Raw genomic sequence first — 13,956 nt, forward strand, 5'->3', positions numbered from 1 at the left:
TATCACTCTCCACTGCCGAAGCTGAGTACATTGCTGCTGGTTCTTTCTGTGCTCAATTGCTATGGATGAAGCAAACCCTCAAGGACTACGGCATCAACATGAAGAATGTGCCTCTCTACTGTGACAATGAGAGTGCTATCAAGATTGCATACAACCCAGTACAACACTCGAAGACCAAGCACATCCAGATTCTTCATCATTTTCTTCGGGACCATGTCCACAAGGACAATATCCTCATCAACCATGTGAAGACTGATGATCAACTGGCAGATATCTTCACTAAGCCCTTGGATGAGAAAAGGTTTTGCAAGTTGCGGTGTGAGCTAAATATCTTAGAATCTTCAAATGTTTTGTAAAAACATGCACACATCCTAACACTTATGCAAAGTTGATGACTTAGATGCGCAACACATGATGAATTGATTTTCTTCAACTGATGAAGAATGTCACTCTGAATGTGAAGAAATTATCGAAGAAATTGATTCTCAGGGCCCTACGACAATTGTACGCGGCGTCTGTAATAAAAATTCTTATATGGTGGATCACGCCACCGCCCAATGTGAAATTCCTCAAGTTGATTTTCTTCAAATAATCAATTTCCTCAAAATGTGTTTTTCTTCAAAACAGCTATTCTTCAGTGTGATGATTTATCACAAAATCTTCAGAAACACTTGATGACTTTCATTTGACTAGATAGACTGTGATTTCAAGTCCGCAACAACATTCACTTATTGCTATTTCTTCAAGTTGATATTTTTGCTAAGTGAATGTGATCGGACCCTACATTCCCTCTATGCTATACTCATCCAGTCTATTCAATTCTTCATATGCGTTCTACTTGAAACTTTGTTCAAAATCCTCACTACGTCCGTGTCAGCTGATGATTTTGTGATAAAAATCCTCAAATCTTCAAAAATTGTTTCTTTAATACACAGTAACTGAACCCCACTTCCCACGATCGGATAACCACGATCTCCACTATCTCCACCACACTATTTGGGAGCTACACATGTCCTGTGGAGACTTAGAGGCAGGGGCGGTTTGGTCCGAAATTTTCACGCCAACAGTAACTTTTGGCTATAAATATGTCCTTGTGCCCCTCGGCATACTCTTCTTCGCACCATCGCTCTCCTGCCACAGCATACACCACCGAACCCTAGAGCCATCGCTGGTAGTCTCGTCGCCGGTGAGGAAGAGCTTCACTGCCTCAACTTCTCCGTCGCCGGAACCACGCCGGAGTCGGACCATCTTCGTCCGCCACCGCCGTAGACGTCCTCTATCACCGGGTTAGGGTGCATTGGACACACGACCGAAGAGCTTCTCCACACAGAACTTTCTGTATTCTTCGTGTGAACCTTCCAGGGTAAATAAATCCCATTTTTACAGCAAGTTAGATCTAAAATTTTACATCTTCTATGTGAAATCTGTTTTTCCTCAAGAAACGATAAGCACTTGATTCCTCAAACACTGCCTATCACCACATCATTGATGAACTATGCTAAGCATCTAAGATTTTCACGAGATTCCTCAATTGTGCGGATTTTCGGATCTGTACAACTCTGGAACCCAAGAACAGTATGCTTAGGAAAATTCCTCAACCACTGGTTATATTCCTCAAACTGTCAAACTTTTTCATTTTCCTCAAATCTGAGGACGCATATGACCTCTCCAAATTCCTCGCAACTATACTCTGTTCACAGGTACACATATGTCAGCTGATGAATCCCTCGGTTCTCATCACATTAACTCATTTGCAGCGTTTCTGGAAGAAACTCTTCAAGGCTCATCAGAATTATCAAGAGTTCAAACTCATCAGCAAAATCCTCAACTGGAGAAAATGGAGGATGACAGAAAACAGAAGGGAGGTAAGAAACTTGAGCAAAACACAGCTGTGGATATCCCTGAGGATATTTACTTGGACTATTGCACGCCTGATGAAAATGAGACAATGGCCAAGAGAAAAATACGGCTGCAGAAGATAGAACGCCGATGGGCAAAGGAATGGAAGGAATACAGGTTTGTGACCGCCAAGTATGCGAATAAATTCGCTCCGAAGCCCCCTGGCAGATGGGCCCCGCTTGAGGATTATCAAGTAGCACATCCCTCAAGCCTCAAGACCATTGATGACTATCCAGATGAGAAGGGAAAGCATCTGGCTAAGCTCAAGAAGCAGGCAGAAACTGCAGTGAGGAAATTCAATGAATCCTCAACTGCTGCCTCAGCTGCTGCTACTTCCTGTGCCGCTGAGACCTCTGGTTCAGCAATTCCTCAACCACACTCTATGCCGTCAAAGCCAAGGGCACCAAAGCCTCAAGAGAAGTCTGCTCAGGCTTCAGTCACAAAACCTTCAGCACCAAAACCTTCAACACCAAAACCATCAGCGTCAAAGCCCTCAGCACCAATCTCCTCAGTACCAAAATCCTCAGCTCCACCTCCAAAGCCTCAAGAGAAACCAGTACAGAAGCAGGTCATGAAGCCTACGACCGCCAGCTCCAGCTCCTCACTCCCAGCTGCAACCAGCTTGGAGACAAAGTCTTCACCACCTCCTGCGAAGATATTGGTAACTGCTGAACATGCAACTCTGCCAAGCCCCAGCAAAATCATCACCGTCCCATCTGCATTAGATGACAGTGATGAATATGATGATCAAACCCTGCAAGCCATCATCAGAAACAAGCAGGAAAGAGTAGCTCAAGCATCAGGCAGTGCCATTCCTCTGTTCATGGACCCCAAGGTCCTCCTTGACTACATCAACATCTGGTATGAGGACCCAAACACTCCGCTTGATGATTTGAAACTTCCCCCTAGCATGAGCCACATGGTGGCCACTTTCATAAATGAAGCCAAGTGGAAAGAACAGCAGGCCAGGCAGGCCAAAGTTGCAAAGATTAAAAAGGAGAAACTCCTCAGGCAGAATCTCCTCAAATTGACTCCTGATGCACTGGTGACAACACAGGCAGAGCTGAAGAAATTGATTGACAAGTACGCCAAGCTATCAGATCGAAAAAGCCTCAAGAGCAATTTCATCAAGCTGGCCACTAGTGTTGTTGATGACTACAACAAGAGAGCCGCACCCCCAGCACCAACTCCTCAGCCCTTGATTGAGGAGCCAGCAGATGAATCTCCTCAAGCTGAGGAAGTACACCAAGCGCACCGTGTTGATGAACCGGCTATTGAAGAAATCATCATGGAAACTTCAGCTGATAAATTTGCTGCAGTTGATGAGACTGCCCCTGACCCAGTTGCTTCGCCAAAGCAAGTTGATGACTCTGTTCCAGCTGGTTCCTCAATACCAGCTGAAGAATCTGTCAAGAAAACCCCTTCACCAAAAACTTCAACGGTGAAGAAGATGACTCCGTCTGCATCAGACGTGAAGAAAACCAGGGCTGCTGAGAAGGAAGCCAAGAAGAGAAAGGTCTCCTCAGCAGAAGAAGAAACAGAGGCCAAGCGCCTCAAAGCACTTGAAGAAACTACTCCTCTGGACCCTGTGCCACTGAATATTGCTCCTTCCTATGAAATGGTCATCATTGATGATCCAGCAAAAAAGGCAGATGAGGAAATGAAAGATGTCGCCTCTGAGGAACACAATGATGAGGAAATTCAGATAGACGACAGTCCTCAACCTTTCAATCCTCAAACAGACAATGTTCAAGCATCAGCTGCACCTGCTGATGAAACTGCCTCTGCCACCAAGGCAGCTGAGGAAGATCAAACTGAAAATCCTCAAGCTGATGAAATTCAACACTCTGAGCAGAATCCTCAACATGAGGGACAAGCTGATCCAACTCCTCCAACTGAGCAAGAAGCAGAAATTCCTCAGCCTGAAGCACAGCCAGAGCCATCTCCTCAGCCTGACGCCCAGCAAGCACCATCTCCTCAGCCTGAAGTACCAGGTGCTGAAATTCCTCACGCTGAGGAACATGCTGAAGAGAATGCACCTGCCTAAGACAATGCATTCGTCGTGCTCAACCCAGAGACTGCTATTGTTGTCTCCCCTCCTATTCTTCAGCAAAATCTTCAGCCAGTTCAGCGTCAGCTGTTCTCCAAGCGTCCAAAGTTTCAAAAGGAAAATTTCTTTGAAGAACGCATGTACTTCATCGGAGAGAACCCCTATGACAAGCCTCAAATGAGGCATCTGAAGTTGTGGACTAGGACTCAGATGAACTACTATGCCTCTGTGCTCTGTGGACGAAACAAGATATTCCAGCACAGGCATATTCCTCATGTTGAGCTTGAAGCAATACCGTGCCTGGAGCCAGTCCTCAGTGTTCTTCATGATGCAGGTTTACTCCCAATGTGCTCCGACATATCTCACTGGAACATCGAGTTAATTCTTCAGTTCTATGCCACTCTTCACATATCTGGCAACCCTGAAGACATTAAAACATGGGTGTTTGATTGGATGACCCAAAACACTCACTACAAGGCTCCTACTACTGACCTCCTCAGAGAACTGCGCGTACCAATTCCATCAGATGAGGCTGTGAAGCTTCATGGCGAGCGTGAGCTGCCAAATGGAATGATGGAAGTCCTCATGAAGCCTTTGGCTGAAGGAAAATCTCCGAGAACAACCTTCCTCGTCCACGAGCTCAAGTACACACCCAGGTCTATCTACAGAATCCTCTGCAGTGTACTCGCACCGATCAAAGGCCATGACGATGAACAAGATGTTGTAGGCCTCATGAAGAATATCCTCTTCAACATCATTCATGGTATTCCTATCAACATCCATGATTTATTCTTGTGGACTTTGGCCGACAATGCTATGTGTCCTTTTGATCACAAGATATATGCCCCATGGATCATGAGATTCATCAGGACAAGGACATGATCAACTTTCTCCCTGAGTGCCAAAACCATGTTGGTTATATGCCTCCTATCCGGGTCAACAAGAAGACTTTCGAGTCCATTAAGGAGATGGAAAATCTGTGATTGAAGAAGGCAGTAGGCCCCTTGATGGCTAGTTCAGAGAGCCAGAAGCTTATTCCTCATGGGATGATACTGAGACTCGTCCGGCAAGCCCCGTTCCTCCTCGCGTGATGAATACCAGAGAGCTCCTCCTCAGTCTTCACCATAAGGTGGATCACAACTACAAATTGGTCAAACTCCAGTTTGGTGCCATTGTGAAAACCCTCACTGAAACACAGAACTCTGTGAAGCTCAACCATCACTATCTGCATGAGGTTTTTGATCGCACCTAGGCTACACTTGCACATCTGAAGACTCAGACTAAGCTTGAAGAAATGGACTTTGAGCGAGACTTTGAATGGTCGTGGCCTCCCAAGAAGAAGTTCAGGCCTATTCCAATGCCAGACCTTGAAGACAACTCCTTTTCTTCATTCCGCACTGCTGAATCTGATGAAGAACAGCTCGACACTGCTACCGGTCCAAGGAAGAAGACTACCCCCAAGAAGCATCACGGCTCTTCCTCAACCGCCAAGGAATGAAGTCTTCATGGGCGTTAGTCCTCAGTTTGTCCCTTTTTGTCACTTGATGACAAAGGGGGAGAAACTTGAGAGTTAGTCTTCAAGCGGGATATTTTTGGGGCTTATGAACTATATTTATGTTACAAACTCTTCGTTCTTCTGATGTTTTTATGTAATGAGTTGTAACTTAAGCCCGATGGTACTCTAACGCTTTTGAACATTTTTCTTCGCATGCTTATTCCTCAAGTTTTAATGCATGCATGCTGGAATTCGTCAGATACCATCACCCATCATGCATTTTCAATTTCTTCATATGATATGTTATATGTATGCACGATTTACAAGACTCAGGAGGAGATCTCCATGATATAAATCATCAATGTGCATTTGCTGTAAAAAGAAAAATCCTCAAGCTATGCACATCTTCAGGGGGAGTCTCTCTGAATCTTGATTTCAAATTACTCAAAATGAGTATTTACACTTCATATTTTTTATCCCTGTTGAAGACTTAACCTAATTGTCATCAACCACCAAAAAGGGGGAGATTCTAGTGCCCCTTAGTGATTTTGGTGGTTTGAAGACTTATAGGTTAAGTATCTAATGTGTTTGTGAGTGTACACAGGATCTATAAGTCATTGAGGAGTTTGAGGTATTCGAAGAATATCGACCCCTAAAAATATATGTCTTTAGTTGAAGAAATTGGTCTGAAGCTGAAGAAATGAATCGCGAGGAATCTGCGATGAAATTGATATTCCTCATGAAGATACTGATATTGAGAAGTCCGGTGGTTCCTGAAGAAAATCACTCTGAAGAATTGAAGCATGAAGATTTACACTTTCTGTTTTACTTTCTTCCCATTCGAGTAATAGGAACACCGTACTGTTAAAGGGGGTCAAAGTTACGCTATGGAATGAATTTCCTCATGATGCTCAACCCAAGCCTAATCCTACCAAAAGCCTCAAGTGAGGAATATGAGTGACATGAGGACTCTCATAGTTGAGGGTTCCGACCGTTTCGATAGCCACGCCAAGTCACTTGTCTTATCCACTCCAACGGTCATATTATTTAAGGGCATTAGTGTCATATCATGTCGGGATGCTCCCAGGCTATAAATAGCCACCCCCCACAACCACTAGCTGGTTGGCTGCTCCGCTAGAAACTGACACTTGTCATAAGAGCAACCCAATTCCTCAGAGTCTTCAAGAGTAATTCATCAGTGAGGAAATACACCACCCACCGAAACCACAAACCAAACCTAGTGATGGAGCATCACTGAAGAAGTTATTCCTGTGTGTGACTGAAGCCTTTTACCTTTGAGGACTGTGCATCCTCCAGACGGTTAGGCGTCAAGGTCTAGAGCTTTCCAGCAGTCAATTGTGGATCGCCGGGTGACCAAGTTTGTTAGGGTTTGGAAGTCTGCCCTGAAGACTTACCACGAGTGTTGGGCAAGGACTGTGTGTCCTTAGCTCAAGGAGAATACGGTAAGGACTGTGTGTCCCGGGACTGGGTGTCCTTTGGTTTCAATACCAAGCCGCTCCAAACCAGATGTACGACTGTCACAGCAGTTGGAACTGGGTCATCAATGACTGTCTTCACTGAGAAACAGGTTCTAATTCCTCAACTCTTTACTTTCCCAGTATTATGTGTTGATGACTTTCACTGTGACTGTTTGAAGAATTTGCTGAAGACTTTCTCTTAATTTCCTCAACCCCAAATTCTTCACGTTAGTTATTCCTCATCTGTATTCTGCGTGCCTGCTCACTATGCAATCTATTTTCACATTCTTCACTCTGAAAAACTGCTGTTGTGAAACTTTGCACTTCTGATCCTTTACTGTTTCCGCTGTAAGTTAGTCATCAGTGAGGAATTTCCTCAAAAGGAATTTCCTCAGTGATGAAATTCTAAAAATCTCCTATTCACCCCCTCTAGTCGATATAACGCACTTTCAACAATACCGAGGGTTTACCGATTAATCATGATCATATGCATTGGAGTAAAGTAATCAACATGGCATCCATAAAATATTTTCTCACACATGGTTAATGGGTTGATTGCCTTGATCAGCTAGGTATCCGGGGTCTTCAAGGTTCTTCGAGTCCAAGTCCTTCCTCAAACGCGTGATCTATGGTCGTAATAGGAATAATAATAATAAGGTCCACAACCAAAAAGAGAGTACAAGCTCACATAAAAAATGTTACTGTATTCAGTAAAATCCTATTATTTTTTATCAAAATATTAGTTTCTAGTTTTGGAATGAAAAAGTCTTTTTAAGTCTTTTTAATAGAAGTTAAAAATACTTAAACTAAGTTTTTAAAATAAGGGTTTTTTATTCCCATGCCCCTCATTCGTTAGTCATACTCACTTTTCCCCATTTCCTTAGTCTTTGCTCACTTTTCCCCATGCGATGAAATTATGCTTTCACATTTTCCTCAGTTTTGCCCCCGAAAAATGGCTCAAAACTTACCAAAATGATCGTGTGGGGAAAACCGAGTACGACTAAGGAACTAGGGGCATGGGAATAAAAATCCCTTAAAATAAACATGTGCATAAAAGTTTTCATAAAAATTCCACACCAAGTACTATTAAATACTACACATTTTTACAAGTCTCGGGATTATACTAGATTAGATCAAGTAAGTCCATCAATCCAATATATAGAAGAAGGGCAAACATCATGGGATCACCCTAGATTAACATAGCCTATGATCACAATCAAGATCACATCATGGGGGAGATAATTAACCATATAGCTACTTTAGAAGACCTCAGCCCCGAGGAGGAACTACTCCCCCTTCATGGACGGAGGAAGCAACGTCGATGGATATGAATCCGGGGGCACTTCCCCGTCCCGGCAGGGTGCGAGAACATGAATTCTAGTCCCCCAAAACTTGTTGGCGATGGCATTGGAGATCGGAATTGCTTCTGGAGAAAAGGATTCCGAAATCAGGATTTCCTCCACGGGGGTAAAAATAGAAGCCAAAGTAGGGCACCACAGGGGGTGGGACCCACCCAGGTGGCCTCCTCGCGCGGCGAGGGGGTAGGCCGCGCCAGCAGGTCGCCTGGACGGCCCCTGACCCCCCTCTGTCCCATCTTCGGTGATGTGGAAGCTTCCCCTACGCTGATTTTTTATATATTTTTCCTGGAATTTTTTGGGCTTCGAAAAATTGGGTAAAAGCCCCTGCAAAATAGACATCAGCAAACAGAAACTGGCACTGGGTGCACTGAGTTAGTAGGTTAGTCCAAATACGTGTAAAATGATATAAAAGTGTAGCAAAACATATAACATTGTCACCCAAAAGATCGTGGAACAAGCAGAAATTGTAGATACGTTGGGACGTATCAGGGTGAGATGCTCATAGTAGCGTTGAAGGTAATCTTCTTCCTCCTCCTTCAGTTCCATCTTCATTAGCCAAGCATCCTGTTCTAGTTATTGGACGAGGGAGAGGACATGATGCCCGACTCAATATAGGATTTCTCCGTGGTACAGAGGTCAAATCATTGGGAGATACATATAACAAATTTCTATACAGGGAAATACTTGTCGTACAAGAAAACGGAGCCAGGAAGGTGCCTAAGGGGCCCACTACCCACTTGGGCGCGCCTGGCGGGGCTGGCGCGCCCTGTTGCCTAGTAGGCACCTGGGTTGCCTTCCCGTGTGTTTATCAGTTTCCTAATTTTTGTAATATTCCAAAACTAAGACAAAACATTTTTTCTGATTTTTCGGGGTCCGTTGACTTACAGTATCACATACCTCTTCGTTTTAAGGGTTCTGGAGTGTTCTGGAAGGTCTCCTTTATGTATTCTTTCGGTGTCATGGATTGAATAATATATTTTTCAACACTAATAGGTGTACGTGAAATATAGTGCTTTATTCTTTGTCCATTGACTAGCTTCAGATTAGTGCCTTCGTTATTATTAATATTAATAGCTGAAGACTCATAAATTTCTTTGATAATATATGGTCCTTTCCATTTGGAGGGATGTTTTCCTACAAAAACCAAAGATAAAAATTGTACAATAGAACATATTCACCAAGTTTGAATTCTTGCTTTTAGATTCTTTTGTCATGGATTTTTTTAACTTTTTCTTTGAACAATTTGGCATTTTCATAAGCTTGGGTTCTCCATTCATCTAATTAGCTAATATCAAATAACCACTTTTCACCAACAAGTTTGAAATCATAGTTGAGTTCTCTAATTGCCCAATAAGCCTAATGTTCTAACTCAAGAGGTACATGACATGCTTTTCCATAAACCATTTTATAAGGAGACATACCCATAGGATTTTATAAGTTGTTTTGTAGGCCCACAATGCATCATCCAATTTATTTGACAAATTCTTTCGGGACCTATTACAGTCTTTTGAAATACTAATTTTATTTCTCTATTGGTTAATTCGACTTGACCACTAGATTGAGGATGATAGGGATATGCAATTCTATGGTTAACATCATATCTAGCAAGCAACTTACCAAGAGCACCATGAAGAAAATGTGAACCACCATCATTCATTAAGTATATAGGTACTCCAAAACATGGGAAAATAACTTCATTAAGAATTTTAATAGAGGTGTTATGATCAGCACTACTAGTTTTAATAGCTTCTACCCACTTAGTAACATAATCGAGAGCAACCAAAATATGTGTATACCCATTAGAGGAAGGAAAAGGTCCCATATAATAAAATCCCCAAACATCAAATGGTTCAAGAACAAGTGAATAATTCTTAGGCATTTCTTCACGTCTATCAATATTTCCAATTCTTCGACATTCATCACAAGAGAGGACAAACTTACGAGCATCTTTGAAAATAGTTGGCCAATAAAATCCAGACTGTAATACCTTGTGGGCCATTTTATCTCCCGCATGGTGTCCTCCATAAGCCTCAGAGTGACACTTCTAGAGGATTTGTTCCTATTCATGCTTAGGTATACAATGTCTAATAATTCCATCTTCTCCCTCTTTATAAAGATGTGGGTCATCCCAAAAGTAATGTCTTAAATCAAAGAAGAATTTTTTGTTTTGCTGATAGGTGAAACTAGGCGGTATGTATTTAGCAACAATGTAATTAGCATAATCAGCAAACCATAGCGTGTTATGAGAAACATTGACCACAACTATTTGTTCATCGTGGAAGCTATCATCAATAGGTAGTGGGTCATCAAGAATAATTTCTAACCTAGACAAGTTATCAGCTACGGGGTTCTCAACTCCTTTCCTATCAATGATATGCAAATCAAATTCTTTTAGCAAAAGAACCCACCTAATAAGTGTAGGTTTAGCATCTTTTTTTCATAAGATATTTAATAGCAGCATGATCAGTGTGAACAATTACTTTAGAATCAATAATGTATGATCTCGATTTATCACAAGCAAATACAACTTCTAAGAATTCTATTTCAGTGGTAGCATAATTTATGTGGGCACTGTATAGAGTTTTACTAGCATAATGGATAACATTTAATTTCATATCAACTCTTTGTCCTAGAACAACATCAACATCATAATCACCAGCATCACACATAATTTCAAAAGCCAAGTGTTAATCAGGTGGTTAAACAATAGGTGCAGACGTTAAAGGTTTTTATGTGTTTTAAAGGCTTCTACACAATCATCATGAAAAAAAGGAACATCCTTTTGTAATAAATTGCTAAGAGGTCTAGAAATTTTAAAGAAGTTTTTAATAAACCTCCTGAAAAAAGCAAAATTGAACAAGGAAACTACGGATACCTTTAATATCTGTAGGACATGGCATCTTCTCAATTGCATCAACTTTAGCTTTGTCCACCTCAATACCTCATTCCAAACTTTTATGACCCAAGATAATACCTTCATTTACCATAAAGTGGCACTTATCCCTCTTCAAGACAAGGTTAGTTTGCTCACATCTCTGCACAAACTCGATCAAGGTTGCTTAAGTAATCATCAAAAGAAGTTACATAAACGGAATAAACATCCATGAAAACTGATACGTCTGCAACGTATCTATAATTTATGAAGTATTCATGCCATGTTTACAGTAATTTCATATGATTTTGTATGATTTTATTAGAACTAACCCGGACTGATGTTGTTTTCAGTAGAACTACCGTGGTGTTGTTTTTGTGTAGAAGTAAAACTTCTCGGAATGACCTGAAGATTTACGAAGAATATTTTTGGAAAACATAAAAAATATTGGCGAAAGAATCAAATGGAGGGGTCCACCACTTGGCCACCAGCCAAGTGGGTGCCCCTGTCTTGTGGGCCCCTTGGGCACCGCCTTGAAGTGAGACTGACGCCAAAAATTCCTGTAAATCAAGAAACCTCCAGAAAGAAAGCTAGATCGGGAGTTCCGTCGCCGCAAGCCTCCAAAGCCATGAAAAACCAATTGGGAGCCCATTCTAGCACCCTGCTGGAGGGGGAAATCATCACCGGAGGCCATCTTCATTATCCCGACGGTCTCCATGACGAGGAGGGAGTTGTTCACCCTCGGGGCTGAGGTTAGGTAACCATAGCTATGTGTTTGATCTCTCTCTCTCTCGTGTTATTGATATGTCACGATCTTGATGTATCGCGAGCTTTATTAATATAGATGAATCATATGGAATTTTCCTCTCTCTATATTCATGTGATTAGTTGAGTTTTCCCTTTGAAGTTTTCTTATCAGATTCAGTCTTTAAGGATTGGAGAACACTTGATGTATTTCTTGCGATGGGATATCCGTGGTGAGAATGGGGTGTTCTATTGATCCACTTGATGTATGTTTTGGTGGTCAACTTGCGGGTTTCGTGACCTTGGGAATCTATGCATAGGGGTTGGCACATGTTGTCGTCTTGACTCTCCGGTAGAAACTCTGGGGCACTCTTTCAAGTTCTTTGTGTTGGATTTAACATGATGAATATGAAATTGTGTGATGCATATCTTATAATCAAGCCCATCTGTACTTGTGGTCACATTGGAGTATTTAGGTGACATTAGGGTTTTGGTTGATGTGCATCTTAAGGTGTTTTATAGTAAGAACTCTAGGGTTGTTCGTGACACTTATAGGGATAGCTCATAAGATTGATCGGAAAAGATAACTTTGAGGTGGTTTTGTACCCTACAATAATTTCTTTGTTTGTTCTCGCTATTTGTGACTTTGGAATGAACTCTTTGTCGCACATGATGGATTTATATATGATTCAACTATATTAGTATTGTTGGGAGAACTTGCACTAGTGAAAGTATGGACACTAGGCCTTGCTTCCAAGCATTTATACAATGTTTTTCTCACTGTTTATTATTTTTTACCTTGATGTTTTTATATTTTCATATTACAAAAACCTATATCTAGCATCCATATTACACTTGTATCACCATCTCTTCGCCGAGCTAGTGCACCTATACAATTTACCATTGTATTGGGTGTGTAGGGCACACAAGAGACTCTTTGTTATTTGATTGCAGGGTTGCTTGAGAGAGACCATCTTCATCCCACGCCTCCCATGGATTGATAAAACTTAGGTCATCCACTTGAGGGAAACTTGCTATTGTCTTACAAAACTCTGCGCTTGGAGGCCAAACACGAGTCTACAAGAAGAAGGTTGTGTAGTAGACATCAAGCTCTTTTCTCGCGCCGTTGCTCGGGAGGTGAGTGCTTGAAGGTATATCTTTAGATCCTGTAATTAAATATTTTATTTACTTGTTTTTAACCAGTTTTGTTTTATAAAATAAAACTACAAAAAAATGGAATTAAGGTTACCTCATATGCTTCATCTTTTCAATGTCTTTGGTGAAAATGATGGAAAGGAAAATTGGGCTCAAGTGTTAGAAGAAGAAGTTATTACAATGTTTGGCACTAAATCTTTGAGTGATGAGCATGATTATAATGTTGTTAGTATGAATTCTTTGAATATCCATAATACTAATGATGATTGCACTAGTCATGATAAAAAAGATTTCTTATAAACATGTTAATTTTTGTGGAGTGCGTAGAGTTTGTGAAGACATGCCTAAAAAGGGAAGATAGATTTTGTAAGAGGCATAATTATTTAGAAACTGAATGGTTGAAAGAGAGGCTATATGTTTCTGCTCAAAGACTTCATATTTCTGGCCATCCTTCTGAACTTTGGAATGAAAGTGATCATTTTAATTTCCAATGTGGATTATTTCATGATCGAATTTTGTCAAAAAATTGTGATAACCTCATTAACCTTGAGCATAATAATGAACTTAGTCTATTTTTGGGGAATGAGGAAATAAAACATAAAACTAAGGATGTTCCAGCTTGGGTTCTCATGAAAATGATTGATTTTTGTCTAAATGAAATATGTATCTATTGTGTGCTAAATTGCATTGAGAATCCTTATATTACGAATTACTTAAAGACAAGAAAACAAATAGAAGATGAAGAGAATACTAATAAAGGGGAATAGGTTTCCCAATATCCTCCTATTTTCTTTTATGATGAATCAGGTAATGAGGAGGAGCTTTTTATTCAACCAACTACTTCAAAAAGAAGTTTGGAGGAATCATATAAACCCACACATAATGCGGTGAAGAAGAAGAAAAGA

The sequence above is a fragment of the Hordeum vulgare genome, chromosome 1H (genome assembly GCF_904849725.1).
Source record: "Hordeum vulgare subsp. vulgare chromosome 1H, MorexV3_pseudomolecules_assembly, whole genome shotgun sequence".
In the NCBI taxonomy this organism is placed as follows: Eukaryota; Viridiplantae; Streptophyta; class Magnoliopsida; order Poales; family Poaceae; genus Hordeum; species Hordeum vulgare.